At 43.8% G+C, this 15977-nt stretch overlaps 1 protein-coding gene across 1 annotated transcript in view; it reads right to left on the reverse strand.

Annotated features, from left to right (window-relative positions):
- Positions 1-15977, reverse strand: part of LOC122808089 — a 101133-nt gene that overhangs the window by 59929 nt on the left and 25227 nt on the right. The window lies entirely within an intron of this gene.

Here is a 15977-nt window from a genome sequence, read left to right on the forward strand (position 1 = left end):
GGTACACAACTCAAAATTGTATAACCGTCACAGTACATGATTCTCACACAGTTACCAGTATTGAGATTAGAACTCCTGCCTGTTTATTCTACACTATCTAGTTATTTTTATTATGCAGTTAGCAGATGCGCCATGCAGCTTACACAATTTCACATTGTCCAAAGGTACTTCTAAGGTGAATGGCAACAACAGCACTAGTAAAGTGGGATGGTGGAAGTGTAATGGGTGGTATACAAATTAAAATGGTATAAGCCACACAGTACACACATACACACACACACACACACACACACACACACACACACACACACACACACACACAGTTACCAGTATTTTAATGAGAACTCCTGCCTATCTAGTTATGTCTACTATAGTGTTATGCAGTTATCAGATGTGCCACAGAGCTTATACAATTTCACCTAGTCCAAATGTACTTTTAAGGTGAATGACATCAACAGGGCTTCCAAATTGGAATCAGAGGAAGTGTAAAGGGTGGTACACAAGTCAAAATGATATAACCCACACAGTACATAGTTCTCACGCACACACACACACACACACACACACACACACACACACACACACACATGCACACTTGGCAGTATTGACATTAGAACCCTTGCCTATCCAGGTATTTGTACTATAGGTTCATAGGTTCATAGGTTCATACTAGGCTATCTGCCCTAGGGCATTTATAAGCCTAGCTTTCGCCATCCATTTTAAAATAATTTTGCTATGCCCTTTTCGAGGTTAGTATACTGTGCCTCTGTCTAACAGTGACACAGAAGTGATACCCGGGGTAAACCTACAATCTCCCATCAACTCATCAAGATTCCTCTTGAAGAGAGTCAATGAGGGACTCTGCCTAACCTGGACTGGGATTTTATTCCAGAGTGAAGGGAGCCTCTGGGTTATGAATCTGTCCCTCCAGCATGTCCTATTTATTTCAGTGCTGAGGTTCAAGTCTCTCGAGTGCGTAGCTCGATGGGATTTGGATTTTCTGAGGTGCAGCATGTCCATTAATTCCGGGTTGGACATGGCTTTATACGTCAGGCACAGATCACCTCTGAGCAGGCTGTATGCCACTGAGTAGAGCTGGAGTTTCTTTAACCAGGCAGCATATGGCATCTGTTTGAGCCCTATAGTGATACGCAGTTACTTTGTGCACTACAGAGCTGACTGGACTTACAACTGGTCAAAGGTGCTGATAACTGCACAGCTGAGGTAAAGTATTACAGGTGGCAAGAAGTCTGCCTTCAGTTTCTCCCATACATCTTGCTAGTTCTTTCTGTCTTGCACATCAAATAGCATTATAGCTTTGCACTTCAAAAGGTTATTGTATAAATAAGTGTATCACACCTGGGAGCCATCAGCAGTACTCATTCATCACCAAATTAGCCCCAGTGCTTACTATTTACACCCACCCCTCCTGGCATGATTGAAGTGCAGTTTTCTGTGCTTTCACCCATTAACTTGGTGCACTTGTCCATTCTGAGGCACTGTTGCAACTGTCCATGTACACAGACAACCCTCTCCTCTAAACTCCAAACACTCAGACCAGTGAGAGTTACCCCTATATCACCAAATGTGGAAATATGCACTCTCCAGCAAAGATTGGGCTAGCTGGTCAAGAGGATAAGATCAACACCTGCACCACACCATGTGGACCACATAGCTCACCACAACACCCACTATGACAGCCCTGACATACACTGAAAAACCACACACCCACCTTCACAGAGTTACTCAATGGACATTTACACAAACAGCGCAGACCAGCAAGATAGACACCCACTCAGACACCATGACATAGCACCTGCCAAAGGACACATATGTCACCTACACAGTGTGCCCCTCAACCTAAGCTCCTAAGGCTGACCAGCTTGCACAATACAGTGATCATGGGTGACTCAGTACTATGGCACACAGATGTCCCACTCACTATGTTGATTATGGAGGAGGTAACAGCCAACTGCCTATCATGTGCCAGAATCCAACACATGGTACACCCAGTCAGGCTCTACAACAGTACAAGTAACACTTTGTCATCATCCATGTGGGTGTGAATGACCTGAGACACACCTCCCTGGGCTACATGACAAGAGACATGGTTGAACACTCAGATTATGTGGCCCAGACAGGTGTGACAGTAGCCCTGAGCAGTATAATGCTGTCACCCAGAATGATGCTGCATTATTGTTAACAAATAATTGATTGCAACATTGGCTTATATGTAGTGTGTCATTCTCAGGGGATCTAGTATCTCTCTGCTTGGGATAACATGATTGACAGACCTCAATGCCTTGCCAGAGATGTCCTAAATCTGTCAGCCCTGGGTTTCCAGGTACAGGGTAAGTGTCTTGCCACCCCTATAATGCCTTATTAGGCAGTGTTCCAAATGTAATTACCACCATAACAGCTAGACATGTATGCAATCTGAGGGTCATGCTGCTCAACAATAGACATCTGACTGTCAAGATGCAGTCACTCAAAGAACTCCTCAGAGGAGGACATTGACATTTGTGCTGTAACAGAGAGGTGGTTCACAGCAGCAAACAGCAGCTCAGCACTAACAGGCTATTACAAATTCCACAGCTGTCAGTGCCAAAACATGGAACACACCTCCACAGGTGGTGTTGTCTCCATATTCATAATGGATATGCACACCTCCAGACTAGTATCCCAGAATAATACATTGGAGGTACTTCCGGTAAAACTGACTTTGGGGAATAGTGCAATCCACACCATGGCCTATCAGTCCCCAGCTATGTCCCTAGACTGTCAATGTACATTCCTCAACACCCTGGCATCTATAAAGGTCCAACCTAACACTGGCATAGTTGGAAAATTCAACTACCTCTCCATCACCTGGGGAAAGTAGTCAAGCACCAGTACACTGACCCAATGCTTCATGGAATTCATCAGTTCCAATGCCCTGGACTGGCTCATACTGACCCCCAGTGGAGGATGCACCAACCTTGACCTGTGTTGATTACTTACATATGGGACTGTTGCACAACCACAGTTGTCACTCCCTACCTGGTCAGATACAAACACAATAATCACCATGGAGCTCAACATCTCACCCACAACCCCCACAAAGGTAACCACCTTGCAAAACCTCTCCAATGCTGATATTGCAGTCATAAAAACAGGGGTGGATGACTTCACTGCACCCATGCCAATGGGAAATAGCTGCATGACTGTTGCATCATACACATATGCACTGCACAAACATATATATGGACGCATGGTACTAGCCATAGCCAACAGAACACAGACACTGTCCTCCAAACACTGGAAGCCAATGTGATGGACCCCTGCCATTACTAATGTATACAACAGAAGGAGGACACTGTTGCATAAAAAGGTTGGGTCCCAACACTGGTGAACCCCCTTATTAGCCTCAAACACAATGTCGGATACCTCATGGCATCACCTACAGGCAGCTATGAAGGCAGAATTGCAGTAGACACTGACAACAATCACCAAAGCCTTTGATAGTTATATCAACAACCTCCACATCAATAACCACAAGTGCTGTGAGTTACTGCACAATGCTAATTCCTATCCTGACACAACAGATATTGGCCACAGTTTTGCCAACACATTCAGTGCCAGCTTTACCCCTCTCTCCCCCCAAAGGGACAATCACAATGGCAGATGAATGCTGGGCACCCACCATTACTGCAGGCCAGGTTAGACCTGCACTGTCCACAGGCAAGGTTACAGCTTCCATGGGACCCCAATATATCTGTGGGTGTATTCTACATGACATACAAAGAGACCTGGCACCACATCTGTGTACCCTGGTCAGTCACAGCCTCACCTCAGACTTCGTCCTTCCAAAATGACACACTGCTACAGTCATCCCTCTCCATAAAGGGGTAGCATCTACAGACCCTGGAGATTATTGGTCCCTTAGCCTGATAAGTCTGTTATGTATAGGTATGGGTGCATAATCAGGGACCTGCTTGACCAAGATATGGGTGATTTCCTAACTCTGGACCTCACACAGTCTGGCTTTGTGAATGGCAGATCATGCCCACTCAAACTGGTTGACATCTTTCAGTGAGTTACCAGGGCTATTTATGACAGTAAGGCACTGCATACAGCCTACCACAATCTGGCCAAGGCTTCTGATACCATTCCTCAGTCAGGGATTATTGATAAACCCAACAAACTAGGCATCAACCCCTATATTAGTGGGCAGTTTGCAAACTGGTTCACAGAACACACAGTGTGACGGTGGCAAACTCCAAGTCAAACTGGCAAGCAGTCATGAGTGGAGTTCCACAGGGATCAGTACTGGATAGTGTTCTGTCCAGCATCTACTTCTCAGGAGTCCAGCCCAACACAGAGGAACTCTGGCTGACCAAGTTCACAGAGGACTGCAAACTGGGAGCTATCATGAAATCCACAAGTGATGCAGACATCCTACAGAAAGGCCTCACTGAGACCAATGAGTGTTGTGGAAACCATGGCCAGCAGCTTAACACCACAAAATACATCATCATCCCCTTTGGTAAAACACTCAGTTCCCAGTAAGTTCCACATCAATGGGAGCCCAATGAACACTATAGGCATTATAAGAGATCTGGGGACACAGGTTGACAGCAACATCTCCTTCAAGCACCACATTGCCACTGTGGTCTGGAAGTCTTTCTATATGGCACATTGCATTACCAAGGGTTTTGCATCCAGGAAGACAGAGGCAATGATCTCTGTCTACTATTCCCTCATTAGACCACTCCTCAAGTATTATGGCCAATTTGCCATGTACCTCACTAGACACCTGCTACAGCTGGAAAAGCCACAGAAGCACCTCGCAAAGGGGTTCCCAGGCATTAAACACACACCCTGCACAGACAGACTCAGAGGACGCAAGCTATTCTCTGTGTTGTATCACCTAATTAGCAGCTATCTGTGCTTGACTTACAAAACCATGCCTGACCCAGCTGGTTTAGAAATGCTACATATAAATCCATCCACACCACACACTGTAGAGACATCTAAATCAGTACCACAATCACCACAGCATGCTGGTGGGATGGGTCCCTCACCCTGAGACTGCACATGCCCTGGAATACACTTCCATATATGTCATGCAGAGCACCTTGCTGACCCTGTTCTAGATAAATCTTGATGAGTGGATGGGTAATAGACAGTTCAACCCAAGGTTCACTGCAGTGGCTATACTTGATACAGGCACTAGAATGTAACACCGGATGGCATAATGGCAGAGACCTTCTATGTGCTAGGCATGTTAAGGCTCCTGGGCCATTACCTACTACACACTTGTGAACCTATGAAGAGAATGACATCAGCAGACTGATAAAGTAGTGCAGTGGGTGTTAAACTTATCAAAAAACTTTGTCCTTCAAACAGGCACACATACACTTGCCAGATGTGAGAGTGGAAGCCCTACCTAACTAGTGATTTGGACCATAGTGCTATGCACTTATCACACGTGCTACAGAGCTTACCAGGCTGAGAGCTGGCCAAAGGTGCTGATATGGGGAATGGCATCAGCAGGACTTATAAAGTAGGGCAGTGGGTGGGAAACATATCAAAATACTTCTACATACAAACATACATACCCACACACACATTTGCTGGATACAGGAGTAGAACCCCTGCCAAACTAGTCATTTGTACTATAGTGTTAAGCATTTGTCACACACACTACTGAGCTTATAGGGCTGATAGCTGGCCAAGGCTACTAAGGGACTGACATCATCTGGACTGATAAGGTGGGGCACTGTGAAGTGTCATGGGTGTGAATGGCATAAAACTGTTTCACCTATAAACAAACAAACACACAACTCCCTCAGTTACTGCTAGACACTTCTAAATTTGCCAGAACTGAGGATAGAACTCCTACCTAACTAGTTATTTGTACTATCGTGTTATGCAGTTATTACACACACCACAGAGCTTAGGGAGATGAGGATTCACGGAAGGCACTTCTAAGATGACTGATATCTGTAGGACTGCTAAAGTAGGGAAAGGGGAAGTGTACTGGGTTTCAATGAACCCAAAAGCTTTTAGTTGTGAACACACACATGCACTTTTACATTTGCCAGGATTGAGATTATAACTCTTATCTAACTAGTTATTTGTATTATAGTGGTATGCAGTTATTGCATGTGCCACAGAGTTTATGGGGCTGGATCTAACACAAGTAAGTTCTGTGGTGACAGACATCTTCAGGGCTACTAAGGTGGGCAATGGGAAGTGCACTGGGTGAGGAAGGCCTGTTCATTCCTAGATCCTTTTGACATTTCTCTAAGTGTATGAGCATGCCCAGTGTGCCCTTCTATAGTACATGTGAGACTCCATTCCAGGGATTGTTGTACTCCAGTCTGGTTTGTTTTGTGCTACAGCCATATCTCTCAACCTGTTTGTGCAGGATATCTGCAGACAGCTTATCAAAATGTGCGGACAATGGGCCATACAATGATTGTGACAATTTCTCTCAGTAATGTATGGGTTGCTAGGGTTACAGGGTTTGTTTTAGCAGACATCTGTCATTTATGCCATTTGACACTGTCATGTATTGTTTCAGTACCTCGTGACATACTTCCTCATATCATCACAGTGATTTACCAGAGGAATACAGGATGGATAATGCACATACAATGTTTATTGGGCCAAATGCTGCACATTGTTGTACAATCCAGCCTGTTGATGAGTGTGCCTATAAGCAATTGACTGCTGGTGCTGTGGAAATGGTCCAGCACCTTGGTGATATATTACAATGGTGGAATCTCCATGGATTTATGTTCCGGCCTGGTCTGATTTCCAGTCCACAGTTGGGTAATATAAGTCAGACAGAATCAGGGTGACAGGCAAATTCCAGATAAATTTGTAAGGGAAAGTATATATGGGGGGGGTGTATTGCGCAGATATGTTTGCCTATAGCTACCAGTACTTTGCACTGGGCTCTCCTCAATAGTTGACTGTACTTGGAGGGTCTTGTGTGTGTCAGACTGTTTGACCAGCCTGGAGGTGTGTATTTGTCACACATATATGTATGGCCCACCTCAATTTGCTTGGATGGCCAAATGTTAGGGTCAGGATGTTGCATAGGATGAGTGATCAGGGAGGGGTGTGTTACTCCCCATGGCTGTGGCCCAGGGTTCTGTCGGTGCAGACATGTCATCATCTTCCAGGGTTAGACCTGCCTGCAGTGAGTGCATTCCCATGTTTAAACTCCTAGCCCTACCTGTCGACTGTACAGAGTATCACAGAATGTCCACATCCATAACGCATATATCTTGTTGGTTACACAAACAAGTGTGGTTTTCTAGCAAATGTATTTTGCAAGTCACTCAGGGATGAAGTCAGATATTACTGACAGTTAACACTGCAGTTTCAGACTTCGTACCCATCAGACATTCCATGCTACTACAAATCATTCCATCGACTTTATAACATTATTAGAGCAGTATTTCACAGGTGTCCTTTTCTTTGGACCTTCATCATCTCATTATTCATGGCTTTGTCCTGATTTCAGACTCCGTGAGCCTGGCAGGTTTACACCTAGCAGTTGTCAGCATGGCCTTTCTTTGCATTTTGTGGACTGTGTTATATTAATGTTATGGACCCCATGACACTCCCTAAAGAGCACTGTGGGTGAGGCATAGGCATTTGCCAGAGGCCTGTAGGTCAGGTGTGATAGATGCAGGCCAGCAGGAGACACCCCTGGGATGGCACCAGTAAGTTGACTGTGGGTGTTACTGACAATTGCTTTCTGTTACTATTGCACCATCACTCTGGGTGACAGCTGGATGCTGCTTAAGTCTAGGGAAAATGTTACTGCATTTCTATGGGACTATGGGGGGGGGTGACACAACTGCACACGATACACATCTGCACAGACTGTGCTGATGTTTGCTTAACATTTGGTCCCATGTAGCATAGTGGTGTACCCTATCTTTCAGACTACAGGCATAACAGTATCAACCACAGGTCAAATTGTTCTGGCATAGACATTTGTAGTTTCAGACTTCTTACCTTTCAAAGCCATACTGCCACTGCCAGACCTGCTGTGATATCACTGTGTAAAAGTCTGGGGGTGGGGATTTCATGGATGTCGCCATGTGGTGGCCTTTGACAGGCCTTTCTGTATGGTTGTCTACAGCTGATCTGTTGTGTGAGGTTGGTGGTGGGTATGGGGCACGCACTTTGACATCCATACATGTGATCTATGACACCCCCAGTTATTTGGCTCAACACATAATCAGCAGTGATATTTGTCAACTAGGGTGGTACTGCATGGTGTGGGTATGGCAGTACTGGGGATACACATCTTGCTGTCCCACAGAGCTCTCAGTTGTCTGCTGCTATCCCAGTTAGCCTCCCTATTCCCTTACATGCTTGATCAATACCATAGATAGGCTATCAGAAAATTCCACTCCATTAGTTTATTTTGTTACTTTGTGCCTGCAGCTGTTGTGAGGGTGGTGCTTGAGGGTTGACTATGTCAGATGCATGCAATACACTGCCTATACATGGTCAGGTATAGGTGGCGTGATGTTTGGCATCCATTTTACTGTGTGTGCAAGTCAGACAGAGAGACAGAGATTAGTCCCTAGGGCCCTACAGTGTCAGTGTTTGTGCTATGCGTTGCCTCTTTGCCAAGGCCAGGGCATACTGGGCATGCCTCTGTCTGCCTACAAGGGCAGGCTCAGGATGTTCCTCCTCTAATTTACTCTGTGCCTGTGGAGGCCTTGGCAATAGTGGAGGGCTGTGTGGTCCTTCCCCATTTTGTTCCTGCTGCAACTGTTTCCGCAGGATCATATTGTGCAGCATAGCACATACTATGAACATGCATGCACATGTGGCTGGAGAGTACTGCAAGGCTCCACCGGATATGTCAAGGCAGTGGAACAGTGACTTGAGCATCCCAAACACACACACTCTATAATGAACCTGGTTTGTGCGTGTGCCTTATTATGGCATTATTGTGTGGGTGTGTGTGCATTTCTGATGGATGTCATCATCCACAGCTCCAGTGCATAGACAGCATCCCCCACTAAATGGACATACGGGATGTCCCCCCTGACAAACTACTCATACAGCTGTGAGGAATTCCAGATGTGGGAGTCATGATAGCTTCCAGGGTAGCCAGCACACACATTCATGATAAATTGCACACGACCTGGCAGTTGATGGAGTGGAACCCCTTGCGGTTTATGTAGACCCTACCATGGTCACCAGGTGGTGCTTTGACGTGAATGTGCATGCAGTCTATGGCACCCAGGACCTCCAGGTAGTCTGCTACTTGGTGGAAGAGATGCATATTGCAGGCCCTCTCCTCGTGGGTGGTGGGGAATTTAATGTGCTCCTCGGCATGTGGTCACATGACATCCAGGAATTGGTGGAGTATCCTGGATGCAGATGCCTGTGAGACCCCCATGATATCCACAGTTGGTCTTTTTAAAGTACCTGTAGCTAGTATTCTTAGAGCTACATATACCTTGGTATCCACCGGGATGGGTTCCCCTCTGTTCTGGATGTGAAGCGAGCCGGCACAGCTCCACAATTTGCTGCAGTATGTCCCTGTCCACCCTGTAGCATTCTACTATCTCCAGAACATGTAGCCCCTGGTAGGTTACTCTGGGCCTGAAGACTCTTCTTCTCCTCCTCATATGTCTGGGGCAGTTGTCAGCATTATCCTCTTCACCACCCTCAGCCTCTTGCACATACTGATGTATGAGAGTAACAGCAGCCCCTAACATTTTTTTTTTTTTTTTTTTTTGGTCAGGTAAAATTTCCCCATCTGTGTACACTGGTGGTGTAGAGTTTGTGGGAAAAAACAGACTGAAAGGTGTTTGCATAGTTTATAGTGGTGTGCTGTAGTGATTGACTGAGTATGATACATTCCACCTGCCAGCTCTATTACTTGTATTTGAGTGCCTCTGTTCTGGTATTTCTCTTTTTTTTCTTGTTCCACTTGCCATTTCTTGTATTTTTTTTTTATTTTTATGGTTTAAATCCACGCACACCCATTTACATGAGATAAACAAGGCTATACAGCTTCAGACACCCTCTTGCTTAGCTGGGCTTAGCTAAGCACAAACCCAGGCAACAGTGCTCCAATGTGCTTACAGCAAGCATGACACACCCCCTTTTCATGTTAGTTGCTCCTCCTGCCTACATAATCCTGTTCTAGCACCTACACAGTAAGGTGCAGGTTTTGGACATAGAATATTTTGTGATTCAGTAAATTTCTCCTCATTTGCATACTCTACTGCCTTAGCCCATAAATACTGCACTGACATGGAGCCTTTCCCCTTGACAACCACTGTCTCCTGGTATTGTTTTGATTCTGCATGCCATAGATTATAATGACAAAAATGCAGATTTTCTTTAAACTTGGGAATTCACAATTTTTTTTTTATTATCGGCACGATCGTGCTTGCTCACAGCTGTGCAATGCTTAAACAGCCGAGATCAGCCACAAAAAAAAAATATTTTTTATTAAGATTAAACATTTATTCATGCCAATGGCCATATATTTTGCCATTAGCATGCCTACAGATGTGAATATATGCTTTTATTTGTGCTGTCATGCCTCCATCTTCTTTTTTGCAGAAATGTGTTCAGCCAGTAACTGAACACATTTCTGCACTGACACTGTTCCCGCATGGAGACCTGGCAGCTTTCTGAATCACTAATTCACCTCATTTGCATGTTTTCACCAGCAAATAAGGTGATTAGCATGCCACATGGTCTTCCGTGCAGGAACAGTGTAGACAGGCTCGTGCATGTCAGATCAGCTCTTTGCTGAATCGCTCGGCGGCAGAACTCCATGCAGGAGCTGCTACACTGTTCCTGCATGGAGTTTTAGCTTTCATGAATCTTGGGGATAACCTATTGCAAAGAAACAACATCTCTTGTAATTTGTACAAACAGCTAAATGTTGAAACAAAAATGATTTTGTTTTTTCTTCTGATGGCATGCAAGTTTTTAAATATTCTTTATAATTTACTAATTGTTATGCCCACATAGTAAGCAGGGTATCATGTACATTGTGCTAGATATACTACATTAGAAAACAAACAATTAAACTAGGAATTATTAAACAGTATCTTGTTGTGGTTAGGAATGCTCACATATGGTTATCTGTCATGATTTACAATATTTGTATAACATGCATGCACATGTACCAAATTGTTACTCTTAGAGCAGTTGCTGTCATTCTTCAAAAGGTCATCACATTTGCTGTTTACACACACACACATATACATGTATATACATATATATATATATATATATATATATATATATATATATATATAGATAGATATACATATATATATATATATATATATATATATATATATATATATATATATATATATATATATATATATATATATATATATATATACACACGCACACACACACACACACACACATGTATATATATATATATATATATATATATATATATATATATATATATATATATATATATATATAAAATGGGTCTACTTTAGTAGATCGACATTTAACTTAGTCAACTTTCACATCACCAAGTCGAAAGGACCGACAAACACAGAAGACCGACATCCAGAACACCGACTTTCCACTCCAGGTAAGTAACCGCTTGGTCATCCTGTTGAACTTTGCCCCTTGAGGTAGGGCGTCCTTTGGCTCTGCGATGCTCCGGAATATCCTTCCATGAAGGCCACCCAAGATTTAGGTAGCTGGGGACTCTGCCCCAAAGGTTGCTGACAAATGAAGTTCCTACTTCAGATTAAGAAGTTATGTACTCACCATAACGTTCCATCTGAGTAGGTATCTTCATTTGTCTGCAACCATCCCCCCCTCCTTCCCCCTGACCAAAATGATCGTTCTTGAGGTTCTTGGCATCTGTTCTCTTTGGGACACTTTTATTAGCTGTGCTGTGGGGCAAACTTGATCCGAGGTCAGTCAGGGTAGGCAGGGGATTGTGGGTGGGGGGAGGAGCTGGGAGCTTGGATCTGTGCTGTGGTAGAGGTTGCCGGCTTGGATCCGAGATCGGATCCGTATCCTAAAGGTTGCAGACAAATGAAGATACCTACTCAGATGGAACGTTATGGTGACTACATAACTTCTTATTTCAACAGTGAATTTGCATTTATGGTAAGTGTACACAACTGTACTTTTTCTGTGTGGTATCCCACAGTCCTGTTGAGTTGCTTGGTATGTAATAGTAACTAGGTGCCCTTACTTTTTGCTGGATGTAGTGACTTTTCAAGATCCTTTTATCCAGAATTTTGATGTGTATAGTTTTAGAGGTATGCTATGGATATGCCGGCTTATAAAATGAGCAAAGAAAACAGACTCCTGTTTTTACAATGTTTTCGAACGTAACATTCCATTAAACATTTGTGTAATGTTTGTGTGCATGTATGTATAATATAATTAAAATTTTGTCTGTAAAACTACCCTTGCAACTTCTCCAGTTGCACAAAGAGAAACTCTCTTGCACAGTGATGAGCATTGCCCCTGAGTTTTGCATTAGATTAACACTTGGTACTTGTGTATTATCGCAACCAGATCTGCAAGGGGCAGAAATTCATACCGTGTGTCCAAAGTTAATGGTAGTCTTAAAATGGCAGTGTTTAATACGGAGTATTACTGTCCCACATCCTCTTCCTCAGGAAGAGGAATAACAGTCACATTTTGGGTTTCTCATGGACGTATGTCTCCGGGAACCACTGGGACAGTCCAAAAGCCCTGACTGCTGATTCACAGTGTTCGTAATACAATGTCAGATTCCTTGCATGTCACTGTGACGTGGGTTGCATGGTGTTGGAAGCTTCGTAGTAATGATGCGTTATGGTTATTTTATGTTTTAACACGGTGTCACTCTTGGTTTTACCTTGTTTTTTGGCACACCGTGATGTGTACATGCACAAGCTTTCTCGTACTTCGAGCAGTGAAAATAGTGCATTTGGCATACAGCGTTCATTTACGAGAGGTTTTTTTTCATGTAATAGTTTGATTTATTTCCCTTTACTGCATACGTTCCCACCATGTAGTGTATTTTGCAAGATGCTTCCTAAAAAATGTGGATGAAATGTATGAAAGAAAGTGGTCCTTCACAGGGCTGACAAGCAGCAGGCATGTTTACTGAATGTCTCATTAACTTAGGTGGGGAATCGTCTTAAGCCAGGAAGAGGAATTTTACTATTTCTCTTAAACACTTAGTGTGGGAGTAGTAACTTGACACTTCATCCGACCCTTTACCAGGTTAACAGTCATAGTTTCACAAAAACATTACATTTCTGGCCCTTGCAAATCTATGTACAACAGAAAACAAGTTAATTGTCTTGAGCTCTTACTGAGACTACTTTACTGCACTGCTCACCTTTAAACAGTCTGTCGTGAACCAAAAATAAGTGACATGCTGTCAGTAAAGTGCCAAAACATTGAATAACACAATGTTTTTAACATTTATGGATAACACTGCAGAAAAACTGTTCTGGTAAAGAAAACCGACTATGTAACATTTTAACAACATTAATGAACCCATTTCATGATTGGGAAGCAACCGGTAGTGGCATGAAAATCTGGTTGCGATAATACACAAGTACCCACTCTTTTAGCAACCTTCTGATCAACTAAAGAACCTGCGACAATGGTTAAGAATTCTGCTGTTATCTCCGCAGCCAGCTTGGTGGATATGGGCATCCTGAGGTAATGCTGCAGTTTTTGTTTACTAGCAACCAACCAATTCTTAAACTGATAAGGTAAGATGTAATTTCAGCATGCCTTTGAAGGCAAAGCTGTCACACAAACACTCATAATGCCAATCAGGTTGCCGGTAGTGGGCACACTACACCCACCACATGCAGAATGGGTCAGGTATGCAGACCCACATCAGCTGAGGCTTTTAAATGCAACTTTCCTAAACCCCTAAGACTGTTCAGACATTGCACCTGCAAGAAATGTCCACAGCATCCCCAGGAGTGCAGCACATACAGCCACATCTCACAAAGCATCTGCTTCTAAACCTTAAGGCAAACTACCACAGAAACCAGTATTTAATCATGGGAAACTCCTTGTGTGGGAGAGAGAGAGAGACACGTCCCACCACAGAAACCAGTATTTAATCATGGGAAACTCCTTGTGTGGGAGAGAGAGAGACACGTCCCACCACAGAAACCAGTATTTAATCATGGGAAACTCCTTGTGTGGGAGAGAGAGACACGTCCCACCACTCACCAGGCTAAGTAAGAAAAAGTCAGGGGCCAGGATTCACCAGGTCAGGTTTGTGCTCTCTCATTGGATCACAAGTGCCAGTATGACCCCTTGTGTGTGTAAATCATCTGAAACGTACCTCCCTGGACTGCATGGAGAGAGACGTAGTAAGCTCACAGTGTGTTCCCCTACCTGTATGAGACTGGCATTGAGCAGCATTCTGCCTTCAAGTATGATGTCTGAAAATAAACAGCAGAAGATTGACTTTAATAATTCGCTTACCATTCCAAGGGGGTGCAGTATTTGTCAGCGTAGAGAGGATATGGTGAACAGAAGCACTGATTTGCCTATGATGATCTTCAGTTCTCTTTAGGCTTTTAAATATCGGCTACAGAATTATCCTCCCCATTTTTTTAGGTGATGCTAAACTGACAAATTGCCTGACATAACACCAACATTAGAAAACCTAAAGGTGTTTCTGCTCAGTGCAAGGGGTCTATACAAGAAGCTTCACTCCCTCCAAGCTCTCCTCTCCTTGGGGAATGCAGACGTTTGTGCATTTACTGAGAAATGGTTTAAATCCACAGAGACCACTGTGGTGGTGCACCACAGCCTTCCACACATGTATATCAAAAAACGAGCATGACTCAAGTCTGATCAAACAGGATGAATTGCTGTAGCTTCTCCACATCCATATTATCGTAGTCAGTCCCTTGCCATTATGTAGGGAAGCTGTATGCTGCCTTATGACTCATGAAACCCGTGATACATGCTTAAACTTACTGAAGATGCTTACTGTTCAACCGGATTATATTCATGGGTGGCTTTAACTACCCCCATTTTAAACTGGAAATTCTACACAACTCCAGACTTGCAGGCCAGGAGATTCCTGAACTTAGTCAACACAAACATCATTGACCAGGCAGCCCAAACCATCGCCCCTCCCAGTGTGTAGTGTTCTCTCTGGTCATAAAGCTGTCTCCTTTGAAAAAAACCCAGCACCACTGTTAACCTTGGGATATTTAAGAACTACTCAAACTTCCTATTAAGGGATTTAACCTGGCGAAATGTCATGGTAAAAATACCCTTCCAAACCAGGGGCAGCCACAGGGTTTTCTTGCAGTGTGAGACATTACACAACAGTGTGCAGTACTAATTATAAGTGGAACAACCTACACTGTGCCAGAAGATGTAGCAAATGTACTGGCTAACCAATTCCGCTCCAGTTTTACTCAGGAAGTACTCTTTCTCTAGGGGGCAAGCCCCCAAAGGCAAAGAGTACCACATTGATGGGCCCAGTTAATATTGCAGGATGTCTCCTAAATTGCATGAAATGTGACCTTGGCAGGACCACTAGAATCACTAACCGTAGTGCCATGTGAATGGTGAACTGTAACAGTCAACTCTGTTCCATCATGGTGTGCTATCTGTGGACCCTGGTAATTATAGGCCCATAAGTCTGACTAGTCTCCTATGCAAAGCCAAGGCAAAATGTTGCTTACTACTACTTTTAGTTGGCTGAAGCATCTGATACGATTGTAGACTAACTCACTTGTTGGATAGCCAAGTGGCTTTTAGAACCAAAGAAATTAGGATAGGATAGTCCACCTCCACAAAGGTGCCAGTTACTGGTGGAGGTCCTCAGGGCTGTCTGCAGCAACTGGAGTATTTGCAGAGGTTTCTCACAAAAATGATACAGGTCATAAACAACATCTCATATGTGATGCGTCAAAACTGTATCCCTGTTTAAGGCTGCAGCTTGGCATAAGTCACTG

The sequence above is a fragment of the Protopterus annectens genome, chromosome 1.part1, assembly GCF_019279795.1.
Source record: "Protopterus annectens isolate FY-2018-M chromosome 1.part1, PAN1.0, whole genome shotgun sequence".
Taxonomy (NCBI): Eukaryota; Metazoa; Chordata; order Ceratodontiformes; family Protopteridae; genus Protopterus; species Protopterus annectens.